This window comes from Marmota marmota, unplaced genomic scaffold, assembly GCF_001458135.2.
Source record: "Marmota marmota marmota unplaced genomic scaffold, marMar, whole genome shotgun sequence".
NCBI lineage: Eukaryota > Metazoa > Chordata > Mammalia > Rodentia > Sciuridae > Marmota > Marmota marmota.
Window position 1 is genome coordinate 15638761 of NW_025999949.1, and position 15934 is coordinate 15654694.

Below are 15934 nucleotides of genomic sequence, written 5' to 3' on the forward strand. Positions count from 1 at the left end.
CTTCTGTGTGCCTCCTTTATGTGGGAGGTGTTTTCTATCTTCAGGATTCATAGTTGTGTTTATTTACATTCATCCATACTATTTATTGTTAGATGTCTTGGAAAATAATTGCATTTTTTTTCTCATTCTTATAGAGCTTGCATCATGGTATGTTCCCCTTTAGCGAAGATTTCACAATTACAAGTCATCAAAGGTGTGTATACAAAACACATACACACACGTTCCATTTTCCATTCTTTTATGGGGTTGTGTGTTTTGAGAACACACAGCAAAATCCATTTATCCAGATACAAAAAAAAAAAAAAGAAAAAGAAAAGAAAAGAAAACTTAGTGATCTATGTAAAAAAAAAATGAACAACTAACAAAAAAATTAGTTTTAAAAAAAGACATTTCTAAAAGCACTATGTACATTTCATTCCTTCTAAAACAGATTCCCTTGAGCATAATTTAACCTTATGTTGGTAAATTTAAAATAAAGTATGCTTATCCCCAATCTTTTAGGATACTTAAGACCAAATTCATTCATTTGAAAAAAAAAAAAAAAACTATTGTTTATTTACCATGTTCAAATGGAAAAGCTGGGGCCTGTGCTTCAAACACTATGGACAAAAGAATTCTTTCTGTTCTCAGATACCTCACAGTCTGACAAGAAATAGAGCAATGTATTCCCATTTAGTTGTAATAATGAAAGCAATAACTCATACATTAAGGTAAACCTTTAAAAGAGGTGATATTTCACCATTATGCCTGGTCCTCAAAAAATGAAAAGAAATATTCTAGCAGGTATAAAAGAGAGTCAAAGCAAGGAATGCATATGCTAAAGCGTAAGTTTGAAGAGACAATAAGAGAAAAATAAAAAGAGGAACAAACGGTAATGAGGCAAAATAAATAACGGTTAATAGCATAAATGAGGAGTCTAAAAACTTGATTTTGAACCCCAGTTCCACCGCTTATTAACTTCATACCTGGCTAGGTTTTGCCCTATCCTAGCTTATTCATCTGCAGTTATTGTACATATTAAATAAAATAAAGAATGAGAGACTGGTGTGTTAGTGCACACTCATAATCCCTGGGACTTGGGAGGCTGAGGCAAGAGGATTGCAACTTGCCAGTCAGGGCAATTTAGACCCTGTCTTTAAATAAAAATAAAATAAAAGGGCCAGAGATGTAGCTCAGTAGCAGAGAGCTTGCCTAGCATGCAGGAGGCCCTAGGTTCAATCCCTAGTACTACAAAAAGAAAAAAAGAGATGTAATTATTGATATTTTTATCCATGTTGTGATTATTAGAAATGACCCATTTCAGCATTTCCAAGGATGGATCTCTGACAGCAGTGTCCCTAAGGGCATGTTACCTCACCAACATTCTGGCCTCAGGAGTGCAGACCTCCAACCCTGTCCATCTACCACTGTCACAATAGGCCCCACTACCAATGCGCACTATGCCTGAATATTGCTGACTTCTTGCCTTGATAAAACACTCCCCTAACTCCTGCTTTCTCCAAACTCTGCTTTCTAAGAAGGGGGTCATGGTTGTCAATTGAGAATGAGAAAAAAAAATCTACCCATGCTAAAATTAAAAAATGGGCTTCAATTGAATCGGTATTCCTACCCTCGCAAGGTTATTTCTATGCATTTGGAAGATGCTCTTACTGAAGTGATGTCTCAGATAAAGAATTCACTATAATGGTGAGAATTTCAAATACAATGAAAAGCCTGAGGGAGAAATTTCCACACACACATTGTCAGACTCCTCTAATGAATTATGAGTAGGTGGTTTCCTCTACCAACAAGAAGAGCCATCCCTGCAGACAAGACTGCAGCTGAGATCCAGTTTTGCATTCCTTGCATTTCCAGTAGTGTGGGTGGAAGATTTCATGGCACCATCCAGTTTATTCTTGGCATGTGTGGGTCATGCGTTATTCAGCATTATGAGACATCTCCTTGAACAATAAAGTTAAGACTATATTTAAGGCAATGGCAGCTAACAGAGCTGTAAATATTATTCAAAAGACAGAGCAGATGAAGCCATGAATACTCACAAGACACAAGCAATAAAGTCAAGAAATTTTTATAAAGGAGCTAAGAGGAACCAAACTGGTTCCTCCAATCTGGGAAACTCCAAATCCCGCTGTGCCTGAAGGTCTTGGAGAGAGGTAGAGGCTGCCAACTCATCCTTCAGAACTAGTGGGTATCCTCTCTTTCTTCATTGAATTTTTCAGTAGTAACATTTCCAGACACCTAGGAGTTTCCTAGCATCAGATATATGAGGCTACAAGCATCCATTCATTAGAATTTCTTCCTATGGTTATGGAGCTTGCTTTGGAGGGAGGAAGGGGTACAGTGGAGTGACCCCTAGTCTGAGTCATTAAAATCACTCAGCTACAAATTTCTTAGCTGTGAAGCCCCCTACCTCACAATTTCTGCCTGGGCAGCCAGAGAATGTAGCTGATTAATAATGTGATAGGTGTGGCTGGCTGTCCCTAGGTGCTTTGATAAAAAAAAAAAAAATGTTCGTGCTAAAGACACTATTCATTATAAGCAACACAAGGGTGTGGTGTTTCACTGTTTCCCTGTTTAGCAATTATAAACTGAAACTATTAAGTGCTTTGAAACCAAGCCAAAAAACAGACAAACCTAAAATAAGACAGGCTACACCCCTCTTTATGGATATCCTATTTCTGATCTTGATGACAGCAAAAATATTTTCAATCCCTCCTGCCATTGACCCCTTATAATATGTACATGGAAACCCTAAACAAAAATAAATACAAAATTTGATAATCTCTGCTTCAAACTTTAAAAAAAGAATGGTATCAAAGTAAAAGCAAGAAACTTTTACACGAGTAAAATTAAATCTGTCCAGGAACCTTTATTTTAGAAAGGTTGGTATTCAAATTTTGATTCCTCATGTTAAAACAGATGGGCATAACAGGCATAATCCTTACAGTATATCACTTACAAATTCACTATTTATGTGAAGGATTTATGTTTCTAAAGTACCAGTAAAATGCCTGTACTACTCTTTGTCCACATGCCCCTGAACATTTCCACCACTTTTGTGGTCTCCACCATCACCTGAGGTAAATTACTTCGATATTCACATTTCGTCTCCCACTCACTCCAGTTTAACAGCATTTTTGCTGACTGGTTCTGCCAGCTGTGTCTCACATTAACCTCAAGCTCAAGCTGGCTGAAATCATTCATCCCCCTCGTCCAATATTTCAGAAAAATTTTTGGACTTCAAACTGTTCTCAATGGAATCTCCAAGCCAGGAGTCACAGAGATGCAGGATTACAGCCACCTTTTTCCTCTATTTCTCCGGCAGAAGTTCTCAATCTTTGCTTTATTGACATTTTTGGACTGACCATTCTTTGTCCTGGGATAGGGGGGAGGGGCTTAGAGTTGTCCTAGGCCCTTCACAGTGTTCCCCAGCATTCCTGGTTTCTACCTGCTAGTTGTCAGTAGTCACATCCACTTCCCAAGGTGCAGCAACCAAAATGCCTCTAGACTTTGAAAATTTCAAGAGAGTAAAATTACTCCCCCACAACTTTTCCAAGGCCCCCCAGAAAATGAGTTTCCTAGAGCCAGATGAATTCTGCCTCTTTTTTGTAGCTTCCTCATATCACTGTTATTTCATCACTGCCAGCCAACCCCCAGTGGGGACAATCAAAGTCTGTGCTGTTTTTTTTGGAGTAGATTTTTTGACACGTAATGGACAGTGCACTAAGATTGCAGTGGCACACACCTGTAATCCCAGTGGCTTGGGAGGCTGAGGCAGGAGGAATGCGAATTCAAAGCCAGCCTCAGAAAAAGCCAGGTGCTAAGCAACTCAGTGAGACCCTGTCTCTAAATAAAATAAAAAATAGGACTGGGGATGTGACTCAGTGGTTAAGTGCCCTTGAGTTCAATCCCTGGTAACAAAAAGAGAGAGAGAGAGAGAAGAAAAAGATTGGAGTCTGAGGGTTTCAATGCTGATTTCTAAGAGCTTAAAGTTGTCATTTGGAATAGGAAGGAGCAGATAAGAAGCCATCGTTTTAACTACCTCAACAACCTTGAAATATGGTTCTGAACAAGATATTGGGCTAAGGTGAATGGGACTATGAGTTCAGGGTACTAGCTAGACCTGAATTAAATCCCATCTCTCATAACGTAATGGTGAGAGATAAGAATATCTAACTCTACTAATCTGTCCCCAGGACTAGAATAATGAATTGTTTTTTATTAGAATGAAGTTGCAGTAACTCAAAACGTGAAATGTGTAGCACATAGTAGGTGTGTAATAACAGCTAACATTAGCTAATGTTAGCTAATAACAGCATGAATGCTTCATGCTGACACTGTTAGGGTAGCTTTAAGGTGAAATTGGGCTGGTACGGTCAAGGTTCCATGAGAAACAACTTTAAGACAGAAACAATAGTGCTGCAGAAGCATTCAGCATTTTCTAGAAAAGTAAAAGAAAAAAAAGAGGGGGAATAACAAGCTTGGGAATCAAATAATAGGAGCTCTTAGGTCCAAACACCTCTCAAAGTTAATGATAATAATAAAACGACTTTAAAATTGGTCATTAAACTTTTACTAGCATCACGTGACTATTAATTGATACTATATTAGTCTTGATTATGAAAAAGAGGTTAGAAATAATTACACTAGATCTTTGTGAATCCTCCTGAATTATCTCTATATAACACAGAGAGAGGCAAGAGATACCATGAAGGGTGTGGTTCACAAAAGCCAAGAGAAGAAATGCCTCAAATGGGACAAATAGCAGTAGCAGCGGTGTCGAATGATCCAGTAAGCAAAACACTTAAAGTGCCTGGATGCAGTGAGAGCCACAGATGCCCTTGGTAAGAGCAAGTGCAATTACTAGTTGATGAGGATAATTTCAGACAATGGTAATGAACACGCTTCAGTGTTCTGAAGAGGAAATGGAAAGCCAGAAGAGATGGCAAGTATAGACAACACTCAGATGGGTTTGGCAGTGAACGATAAAAGAGAATTGGAAGGTGCTAGGAATTAAGGGAGGCTTTCCTAAAAGTTTTGAAGAACTCTCATTTAAATACTTAGGAGAAGAGCCTTGTTGAGTTTACAAGAACAATAGGAGTGCCATAGAACTCAGTTCCTGAAGAGGTGAAAGTAGGTGATCTAGAAGAAAGATGGTGGAATTAGGCTTAGCTGATAGATGGAAGAGGATGGACTCATCTTTCGTAGGAGGAAAGGGGAAGGAAGGAAGGGAGGAATCTGGGCAAGGAGTCAGTCCCTGGACCTTGAAGGCATTTCCTCTTGATGGCTTCTGTTTAATTCATGAAGAAGTTACCATCTCACCCATTTCTCACCTCTCTTGTAAATTAGCATTTTTTTTCCTTTGATCCATTTCTCATTGGAAAAACTGACTAAATAACTTTGGTTCAGTGTGTTCTTTTGATAATCCTTTGTTCTGTTGTAACCTATGAACCCACCCATAATGTATTAGCACACGTGCACATACACAGATATGCACAAACACACACACACACACACGCAAAGGAATATACACACAAAAGAGTGTCTAAGCCGTGCTCCAATTCATTATTATTTTCTCAAGTTGATAACATTTTTATTTAAGGTACAAATCAGTACAGGATCCAGTCAAATAACACATGATTTCCGTGTTGAGGTTTTGAAATAAATGTGTCATGTGAAGATTTGGGGCTTTTTCATCAGATCATGGAATTAGAAAATCACCTGCTAAGAATGTGGCCATTACTGTATGCTCTGTGCGGAACAAAGGTAGTTGATACTGTACCTTGCAAAGCTGCTGTACCCGCCCTTTGTTGCTGCCCAGGTGTTTCCCATGCCTGTGGCAGACTTAGGAGGTGGAGGAGCCAAGCCTGCCAGACCAGTTGCAAAGTGCAGAACATGCCTCAGGGCCTCTATTCACAATCCAGTTTGCCTTCAGTACTGTGCCCAGCCTTAGCACCGCAAGGCTGACCTTTCGACACAGGTAAGTTCACCAACAATCACTTGGCCACAGCCATGGCTTCTGCCTGGTGCCAGGAATTCTGCAGTCTCTTGGGTGACAGCCACTTGGCAGCAATTTTCAGGAGCCCTGAATAAGGCTGAGTGTGTGTGTGTGTGTGTGTGTGTGTGTATCTCCTCCGGAGCTAACATGCAATGTTACCTAACATGTTGGGAGGGAGAATGAGAAAAGATACAGAAGGTTTGAATAAAAATGGTGTTTCTTCCTTCTCTCTTTCCAGTCTATTGTCATAACACCCTTGCTGAGCTCTGACTTTAATGGGAGTCTCTAAAGATGGAGGAAAAGCAAATGGGAAAGAGAAAAGCAAGAAAAGATAGAATACTTAGACTAAGAGGCAAATAAGGGCAAAAGACGAAATGCTGAGCTGAAATAAGAAATGAGGCCTCTGTGTCTTTGGGTGGCATGTCCTTCATCTCCTCTGCCCTCACTCCTTTACAGCCCAAACCTGAACTCTCTGAAGTGAATACAAAAAGGGAGGGCGGGGGACTGTTTGTTATAATTTTGGACATTCCATATTTATGGTCTTTGAATTCTTGTAATAAATTCCCTTATATCAGTGGAGTAGCAAGCATTTTTAACTCAGGCTGTACAACAGAGAGATAATTGCTTGGCTAATATTACCAGTTGGACAGATAAGTGGATATGTCTGGAAAAAAGTATTATTTTTTCAGAAAACCAAAATATTCATAATGATTAAATGCATATCCTTTGTTATAAAAGAAGCTGCTTCCTCATATAATTTCCAAATGTGTGTTGATAGTAAATAATACATCCAAAACACCTAAGTGAAGCATCTTTTTAAAAAGTTTTACATCCACAGGATTACACCTACAATTGGTTTCAGAAAGAAATGAATCAGAGTCTCTGCCCAGCCCAACCTCAGAGGACCCCCTTGCTCTGACATTTGCTGACAGAGAACTCAAAATCACATTCAATGGTGCTCTTAGTGCAGTATCTAGTCCACAGTAAATGGTCACTAAGTGTTAGCTGTTTTTAGCCAATCAGGAAAAAAAAAGTTAATTGTTGCTGAACCAGACTAAAGCTTGTGCATATAGAAGAAAAGGAGAAAAACAAAGAAAATACCAATGGCTCTTTGTGAGTAATGAGTGATTTTAAAGACTTCAATGAAATAGTGAAAATGGAATCCAAATTCTAAGCAATTAAAGAAAAATAAATGTGATATAGGCTACTCTTGAATTTGGCAGTGCAGAGATGTAAAAGGAAAATAATCTTATAATATATTATCAGGGATTAGAAGTCTATCAGATGACTGAATGATCCCCTTCAGAATACTACATTTATTCCTAAATCAACTACCCTTTCTACTTCAACAAACACTTCCCTGTATCCATACACATATATAAGTATATGTATATTATGTATTAATTATATGAAGACACATGTTACATTAAAGCTTGAAACTCTACAACAGGTAAACCATCATATGTTTCAAAATGTGCATTTTTTTTTATTGCAGCCACTTATTTTGTTCACCCAGGCAAGGTCAACTCAATGGTAGCTTGCTGTTTTTTGGATACCATAAGGGTAGAGTATGAATGTTCCATTCACAAATGGCCATGACTTCAACTCCATATTTTATAACTTGCTTAAATGAATTACTATCTTTAATTCTCTGAATAGACTTCTGCTCAGCCACGGTTACTTAGGATGATTTCTGGTCTGACCCGAGTCCTTCATGCTGCCCTGACACTCAGTGTTTACCCAAGTTCATAGGTGATGCTGGGAGACTTTGTTAAAAAACCAGATGGGATTCGGGTAGTGTCTTGTCCTTCATTTGCCATGTTGCTATTTTTTTTTTTTTACATCATGATGCCATTATAACTTTCCATTGCTATTTTTTTAATTAAATTTTTTCCATCTAACTAGTCACCAAAATTTAGTTGTCTGAAGGTAATTTCAAGGCCATCCAGGTATCTGCCACTTTTTGCAGATACTTTTGTCCTTGTGTGTATGTATTTTCTCATCTACCTTTGTCATTCATCTATCAACCTGACCTCTTTTTACTTTCTCTTTCTCATTACTCAATAATTTCCTCAACTCAAATTTCTCCCTGTGGTGTGGAGGATGAGGTTACTCTATGCAATAGGCTTTATTTTTTAATTATAATTTTATTATAAAAGATAAAAAAGAACACCCCCCAAAATGCAATCAAATATATTTCCATCAAGTTTGTTTTCTTGTGTATAAATATTTTAACTTAATTATAACTCTGCTTCAAATCTTTCTTATACAAACATATGTAGTAAACAATAGATATTAATGGCAAAAATGAATAGACATTTGTTAGAAGAGTATATATTTTATTTTCTATAATTATTTTATTAACATTCCAATATAAGCTTTTATCATGTTGATAATAATAAGCTACCCAAATGTGCCTTTGAAAGCCAGACATGTTACAATATAAACTACCTATTTGGGGACATTTAATTCACTTCCAATTTTTGTAAGTATAAAAATTGTTTTCCCAACAATGAAATGAGTTGGAGATACACAGTTGCAAAATGCTTCCAAAAGTTGTATGATCTTGCTACTATTGTACAAAGACAATGATTTTTGTTTCAACCACATGAGTATAAAATAAATTTCTTAAGGCAAGTTTAATATATTAATATTGTACTCCATAGATGTTTGAGCTAATTTAGCCACCTGATGCAATTTCAAACTGCAGCCATGTTAATTTCTTTACTTTATCAACTCATTTGAGAATATTTACTCTAAGCAAGTTAAGCAATGCTGTCAAAGAAAAGAGATAAGGTCAAAGTGTTGCCACTTTATTAAGATTTCTTAAAAACTTAAAGGTATGGATTTGTTTATCATCTGTCTATAGAACAAGGATCTTGTCATTCATAAATTCTCCTCTAATTAGCTATTTTCAAGTGTAAAGTTCCATTAGGTCACCATTTCACATTTAAATAACCTGTCTAATTAAAGTTTTATCAGTTAGAGATGACCAATGTGGTATGTTTAGTATAAAGGCACTAAAAAATCCAATTCCTCTAAGGCTGTCATAATGTTTTATTACATGAAACACCTCAAGAGACAGGATGGGTCTCTTAATTGTTCTTTAGGCATTTAAAGATGATTAAATCACATAAAGCTATGTTTAAAATTGTGGCTATTCCTTAACCTTTCCAGTGGTCACTCAAAAGCTAGCCACATAGCCAGTATTAAGAACCACCAGGCCTGGATGTTATGCCTGCTGTATTTGTAATCTCACAACACTATCTGAATCAAGGTACAAAACTTCACTTCCTGGTCTCTCTATACCCACCCTTGAAAAGAAGAAAATGTAGCTTGGTGACAATGGCAGTATGTTAGGGAGGCTTCTTTAAAGGCTACTGAGAAGCTATGTGATTTTTTTGTGTGCATTAACAAATCCATCGATCGTGTCACAGATATTTCAGAAGCGCAAGTTCTGATTTGCTCAAAATGCTGACAAATCGTTAAAAATATATTGATATTGTTTACTGACTCAGCAAAGAGTAAAGGTTTGTCTGAAATGTAAAACATATGACTATCTGACAAAATGAGGACTACAAACCAGTCTGTCTCAGCACCACACAGAGGTTTCAAAAGAAGGACACCACCCCTTGTTTGTGCAAGAGACTTAAGATCATTTGTCTTCAGATTTTTTTTTTCTTTTGTAGCTAACATTGTACTTCTTGCTGTATTTCATGATCAACAAATTTAGTCAAACTTTTTACATTCTTCTACCAATTGTCCAAATATGGCTGAATTTTAAACTTCAGCAAAATAGCAAAACTATGAAGAATAAAAGGTCATGTGGTTGATTTAGTATCAAGGATAGACTGCTCTGTCATAATTAGCCTCAGAACTGCTATGAAAGCTTATAAAGAAATGGGTACAGATAAGTCTCATGGGTCTTTACTGGTCGTATACTTTGAAACCAGAGCCTGTTCTACTTCTTCTTTTTTGTCTATTTTCAACTTTTTTGTCTATTTTCTGGTAAAAGTATTATATTCAATGATGGAAATTCTCTAAAGATGTGTGTAGACAAAAGATAGTCACAAACCGCAGTGTCCTATGTCTGCTCATTATCTATGGTACTTTCCTCTGGGTTTCACAGAAACACAAAGGACCAAGTTACTGAAATTATCTATTAATTCTCTTTCTCTAGACATGATCTCTACCTAAACCATTCTAGACAGATATGTCCTACATTCCAGGGAAGTGAATTTCACAATGCGTTAAGAAGAACATGACCTTCATGTAAGTAATGAATGGATGTATACAGGCCATGTTGGGGATTGTGAAACTCTGGACCCTTCTTAAAGTTGAATCATTCTGGAAAGACAGTTTGGATGAATTCATTGATATTCCCACTTTTGAAGCTCCTACACAATTTCAGCATTTGAATGACAACCAAAATCGTATAAGATTCCCGTAGTCTCCAGAAAGAAATAAACATTTTTTTCAACTCATTAATCTTGATTTATTTACACATGTAACAGTCCTCAATTTAGCCAATATGTTGTTTAGAAAACTCAGCCAAGCATTGCCACACATCTCATGAAAGACTGAGGCTATTTTCTTTTCATCCCTTTGGGAGAAGACGACTTCTTGACAACACATAATGCCTATTAAGTACTTCAGTTCATCGCCTGGTCTGACATTAGAGATTCTGCCAGTCCTTCCTTCCACTAGTCCCAGTGCTGGGTAGAGAATAACACACACCTCATCTCTGGTATTTTATTCTCTAGAGAAAGTGGTGTCACAGAAACACATGAATAAAGAGAATTCTTACGCTTTATTGGGCCAACATCTCCATATGACACTTTCACCGGCTCTGCCATATTCCTTAGTCATGTGTTTTGTTCTCAGGTGCGATAATGGATCTAAGATAAGCCCATAGGAATAGAAGGGCAAATACAGGAAACAATATCATTGGCTTTTCTTGGCCAATTTGTCTCCACAGCAAGGCCATTCTTTACCCAAGGCTTCCAAGCACTCAACACATTTTCACAAACGAACTACTACATGAAGGAGAAGAGATGAAATCGCCGATTTTGTGAAGAGTGCCAGGTCTCAGTAACATTCCATGGTGGTCAGGCAAGGGGAATAGTCCAAAAAAAGGAACTCTCTCTCCTGGCAAGAGGATTTGGTTCTCATTTGCACATTTGATATATTCTAACTCATATAATAAAGATAAGGATATTCCCATTGTAAAGCTATCAACTGAAGTTCAAAGAAACAGTTCATCGTAGTCCACGAAAGCCATCTGAAGGAACACAAGAACCATGATTTCTATTTTTCCAGTCAGTAGATTATTTTCCTTCCCATATGGCTGACTTGGTTGCTATCCAAGTGCAGCAGGATCTTTTACCTAAAAGAAATCCCAGCATTTTCCAATTAACCAAATTTATAATAGAGAGACGGGATTCTTCTGAGGAGTCCAGGACTGATCTCTCCTGGAGGCAAGCTACCGGATTTGATGGAGCAGAGGCCAAATGGGTAATGACAAATTCCAGGTTTTCATGTCTTGGTTCCTTGAGTGCCTGAAAGCATATGGAATGAAATTCTTTCCTGAGACACTGCAGTGATGACAGAAAGAACAGGAGTGTTCAAACTCACAGGATTTTAAGGAATGAAATGTAGAGGGAGCTTTGAGGGGGTGGGGGGGCAGACAATGGAAGAAAGGAAGGAATGTAAGATCCGTCAAAAGATATCCTCAACTTCTGTACAACTTGCCTTCTAAGAAAAGCAGTCTTGACGCACAAAAAAAAAAAAAAAAATGGTTCATGGGGAAGAGTAACTGGTATACAGCACCAAGAAAGGAAAAAAATGTAAGCAAATTAAATTAAAATAGAGGGGGAAATTAAGAGGAATAAAGAAAACAAGGTTGAAAGGAACGTTCATGGGTTTCCAAGTAGACAGATCTGTGTGGACACAGCTCAGATTTCTAAGAGAAATTCTGGGCGTAATTTTTATACAAATTACTTAATCTTCATTAGTATCCTTCTTTCCATTGTAAAAACTGGGTTATTAATGGGGACAATGTGAGATAAGTTTTGACAATAACTTAGCCCAGTGCTTACCATACAGTGACTAACAGATATTAATTTTCCTGTAACGAGGTTAACGTAACCTCATCTATCAAAACGTATCTCATGTTTCCCATTAAAGCACGTAAATAGAAGTTTAAATGCACTAAAAAAGATAAGAAAATTAAAATAATTATGAGAGCTACTAACTAGGCAATAAATTGATTCTAGATCTGGTCCTGTAAGTATATACCGGTCCTAAAATATAATAGATATTTTTTCATTTTTATCGAGAAAGCAGATTTGGATACCATTCTGGACATCTCATAGCACATACTACATATTCTTTTCTTACATTACTTTATCTACAGAAACACACCTACCTTCAATGCATTCTACAAAAATTTCCAATTATTCATTGATTTAAGAATGAACAGATAACATAAATAAGTGAGACTATTTGGAATCAGCCAGAGACCTCAGCTCGAACCTTGGCCGAGGAAATGTAGATCTGTCATTCCTAAATCATCGATTTTTTTTTTCAGAATAAGAAATTATTATTATTATGTAAAAATTCACTGCATTAAATGTTTCATAAAAAGGTTTTAATACTCCATGGTATGAAATACCCATTTTAGTACATGAAATGGCATCATCAGATCACTGCTTTGTGACCTCTGGTGTGAATTATTCAAGGAATGACGAGTTGCCTGGTCTTGCAATGGAAAGCCAAGACTATAAATCATTACTATAGATAAGACATGGGGAAGCAGTGGCCTTTGAAAATGAAAGATCAACAACTGCAAATTGCTTAGTTGTTCCTGAAAGGAAATTTCAATAATTCAGTTTACCTAGAAACTCAGCATTGTTAGTTATGAAAACTCTTCTTTCGTAACCCAAAGATCCATATAACAACCAATGGCTTGTCTGAATTAGTTGCTAGTAAAACTGTCAAACTAATGAACTATAGTGACTCTTCACAAAGAGATATCTGAGACGTTAATATAATTCTATAGTGTATCACATATTTAAGAAAGTGTTTTACATTTGTAAGGTGCTATAAATATTAAGTATTCTTAATGATATATTTTTTAAAGTTTTTTATGGTCACTCAAGAGGAATTGTTCAAAAGATATCAGAGCTCAGCTGCTTTCTGAAGAATTTACCACCAATTCTTCTACTCAGCCTTGCCTAGTAGTTGCTCACGTTGATTGACGTAACCCTTCTAGAGCAACTTCCTCACTTCAATTGGCCAAAAACCTGTTTTCCAACAATCAATGGGTTGAACGAACAATTTGCTAAATTTTCTATGTCACTACAGTATTGTTAATATTTGATAAAGTCTTCTGCTTTCTAAAAAAGATGGAGTAGACATACTTTTCCCTGATTTTCTCACTAATACGAATAACAGCCATGGACAGTTTACCTATATATTTAAAACATAGGAAAATAGCAAAAGGTAGAGAAAAGAAAGCAGCTTGGCTGGGACTTTAGAATGTGATAAGCTTCCTAGGCTTTCCTTGTGTCTCCTGTATTCCAGAATTGAAACCAAAGACACTGACAACTGAAATACCAAACACACAAGTAACAGAAAACTTTCCCATGAGTTATCTCCCTACTTTGGCCTTACACCTTGGGGGGAAGGGGATGGGGGGAGTGTGTAAAACCCAAACTGGTCCTACCCATGCCACCAATGCCACCAATGGCTTAGAAAGAGTCTAAATTTCCATCCCCAGATGACAATAAGGAGGTTTCGCACTCCTTCCCCATTAGAGTGGAACAGTGGAAAATCAGTGATCACAAGGTCACTGTCCCCTGCGTTGGTGTCAGTGGATGAATGGTGAATCTTTTATCATTTCTTATAAATGCATGGGCATCCACAAACATCTCAAAATAGTTTATCTTTTAAAAGTAAGTCTAACAGGGCATGACCTTTTCATTCGTCTTTTTTTCTTTTTCAAATGACTTTCCTTGCCAGCCAGGGAATTATGAGTGAAAGTGTCCAAAGGCAGCTCTTCCAGAATGGATGTGGATCCCCATGTTCACAGACAGCAGCTGTGAGGATGCTTCACTAGTAACTTGGCCTACCAGAGCTGTGGGAAAAAGCAAGAGGAAAGTAAGCAGAGTCGAGCAGCACCTGCAGCTCACTGATGGGTGAGTAGGGGTATATGGATCAATCCTCTGAGGACTACCCAAAATAACTGGGAAACACTCTAACCATACCCTCTTGAAACTAGTAAGAACTTGCTTAACCATTAAAAGTATTTGTGATCTAGGTTGGTTCCACAGTCTTGCTATTGTGAATTGTGCTGCTATGAACATCGATGTAGCAGTGTCCCTGTAGCATGCTCTTTTTAGGTCTTTAGGGAATAGACCGAGAAGGGGAATAGCTGGGTCAAATGGTGGCTCCATTCCCAGCTTTCCAAGAAATCTCCATACTGCTTTCCAAATTGGCTGCACCAATTTGCAGTCCTACCAGCAATGTACAAGTGTACCCTTTTCCCCACATCCTCGCCAGCACTTGTTGTTGTTTGACTTCATGATGGCTGCCAATCTAACTGGAGTGAGATGGTATCTTAGGGTGGTTTTGATTTGCATTTCTCTGACTGCTAGAGATGGTGAGCATTTTTTCATGTACTTGTTGATTGATTGTATGTCCTCCTCTGAGAAGTGTCTGTTCAGGTCCTTGGCCCATTTGTTGATTGGGTTGTTTGTTATTTTATTGTCTAATTTTTTGAGTTCTTTGTATACTCTGGATATTAGGGCTCTATCTGAACTGTGAGGAGTAAAGATTTGTTCCCAGGATGTAGGCTCTCTATTTACCTCTCTTATTGTTTCTTTTGCTGAGAAAAAACTTGGGAAAGGGAGAGAGAAGGGAAATTGCATGGAAATGGAAGGAGACCCTCAGAGTTATACAAAAGTACATACAAGAGGAAGTGAGGGGAAAGGGAAAAATAATACAAGGGGGACAAATGAATGTCAGTAGAGGGGATAGAGAGAGAAGATGGGAGGGGAGGGNCTGAGCATCTTGGTAGGCTGAGACAGGAGGATCACAAGATCAAGGCCAGCCTCAACAATTTAGTGAGGCCCTAAGCAACTAAGCGAGACCCTGTCTCAAAATTAAAACTTTATTTAAAAGGGGGGGGGGGGCTTGGGGGCAGATTATGATGATGGAACCCAAGTCTAAACACAAAATTTATTACATTTCATATATAGCTTATACACGTAGCCTCAAGGGCATTGTACACAATACCATAGTACACCTGTGTTTGGACTGAGACTTATGGCACGAGACCAAGTGTGGAATTTTCCAGTTGTGGCATAATGTCAGTGCTCAAAAGATGTCAGATTTTGCAGCATTTCAGGTCTGAATTTTTAGATGAAGGATGCTCAACCTGTATTACAAATCCTCTCCTATGCAGATTAACAGTCTCATTGTTATTCCCACAAGCATTCACTAATTCTTTTCTGTGTGCAGTATAAAGCCAGGCACAACACAAAAGAAAGAAATTTCTGCCTTTGAAAATTTATGACCAAGACAAAAGATACATAAATAAAGAGACATGGGAAAGAAATGGGCAACTACCTGAAGATAGAGCTGTATGCTTTATGCACAAATCACTAACAGCACCATCAATGGTCCACCAAACCACAGTTCTCTATTCTGTGTTGACCTTGGGCTTGGTTCCTTCCATTCCTACCCAATCCTCCTGGGTCTCACTTCCCATCTGAACTACATGCCTGAGGTGGTGGTAAGGAGTACTCATTTGTCCACACAACAATGATTTCCTAAAGGTTTACCGTGTATCTGTTTCCATGGTAATTATCAGGGTCATAAAAAAGAATAAAACATGATCTCACCTCTCAAGAATTAGTGTGGTGCAGACATGTC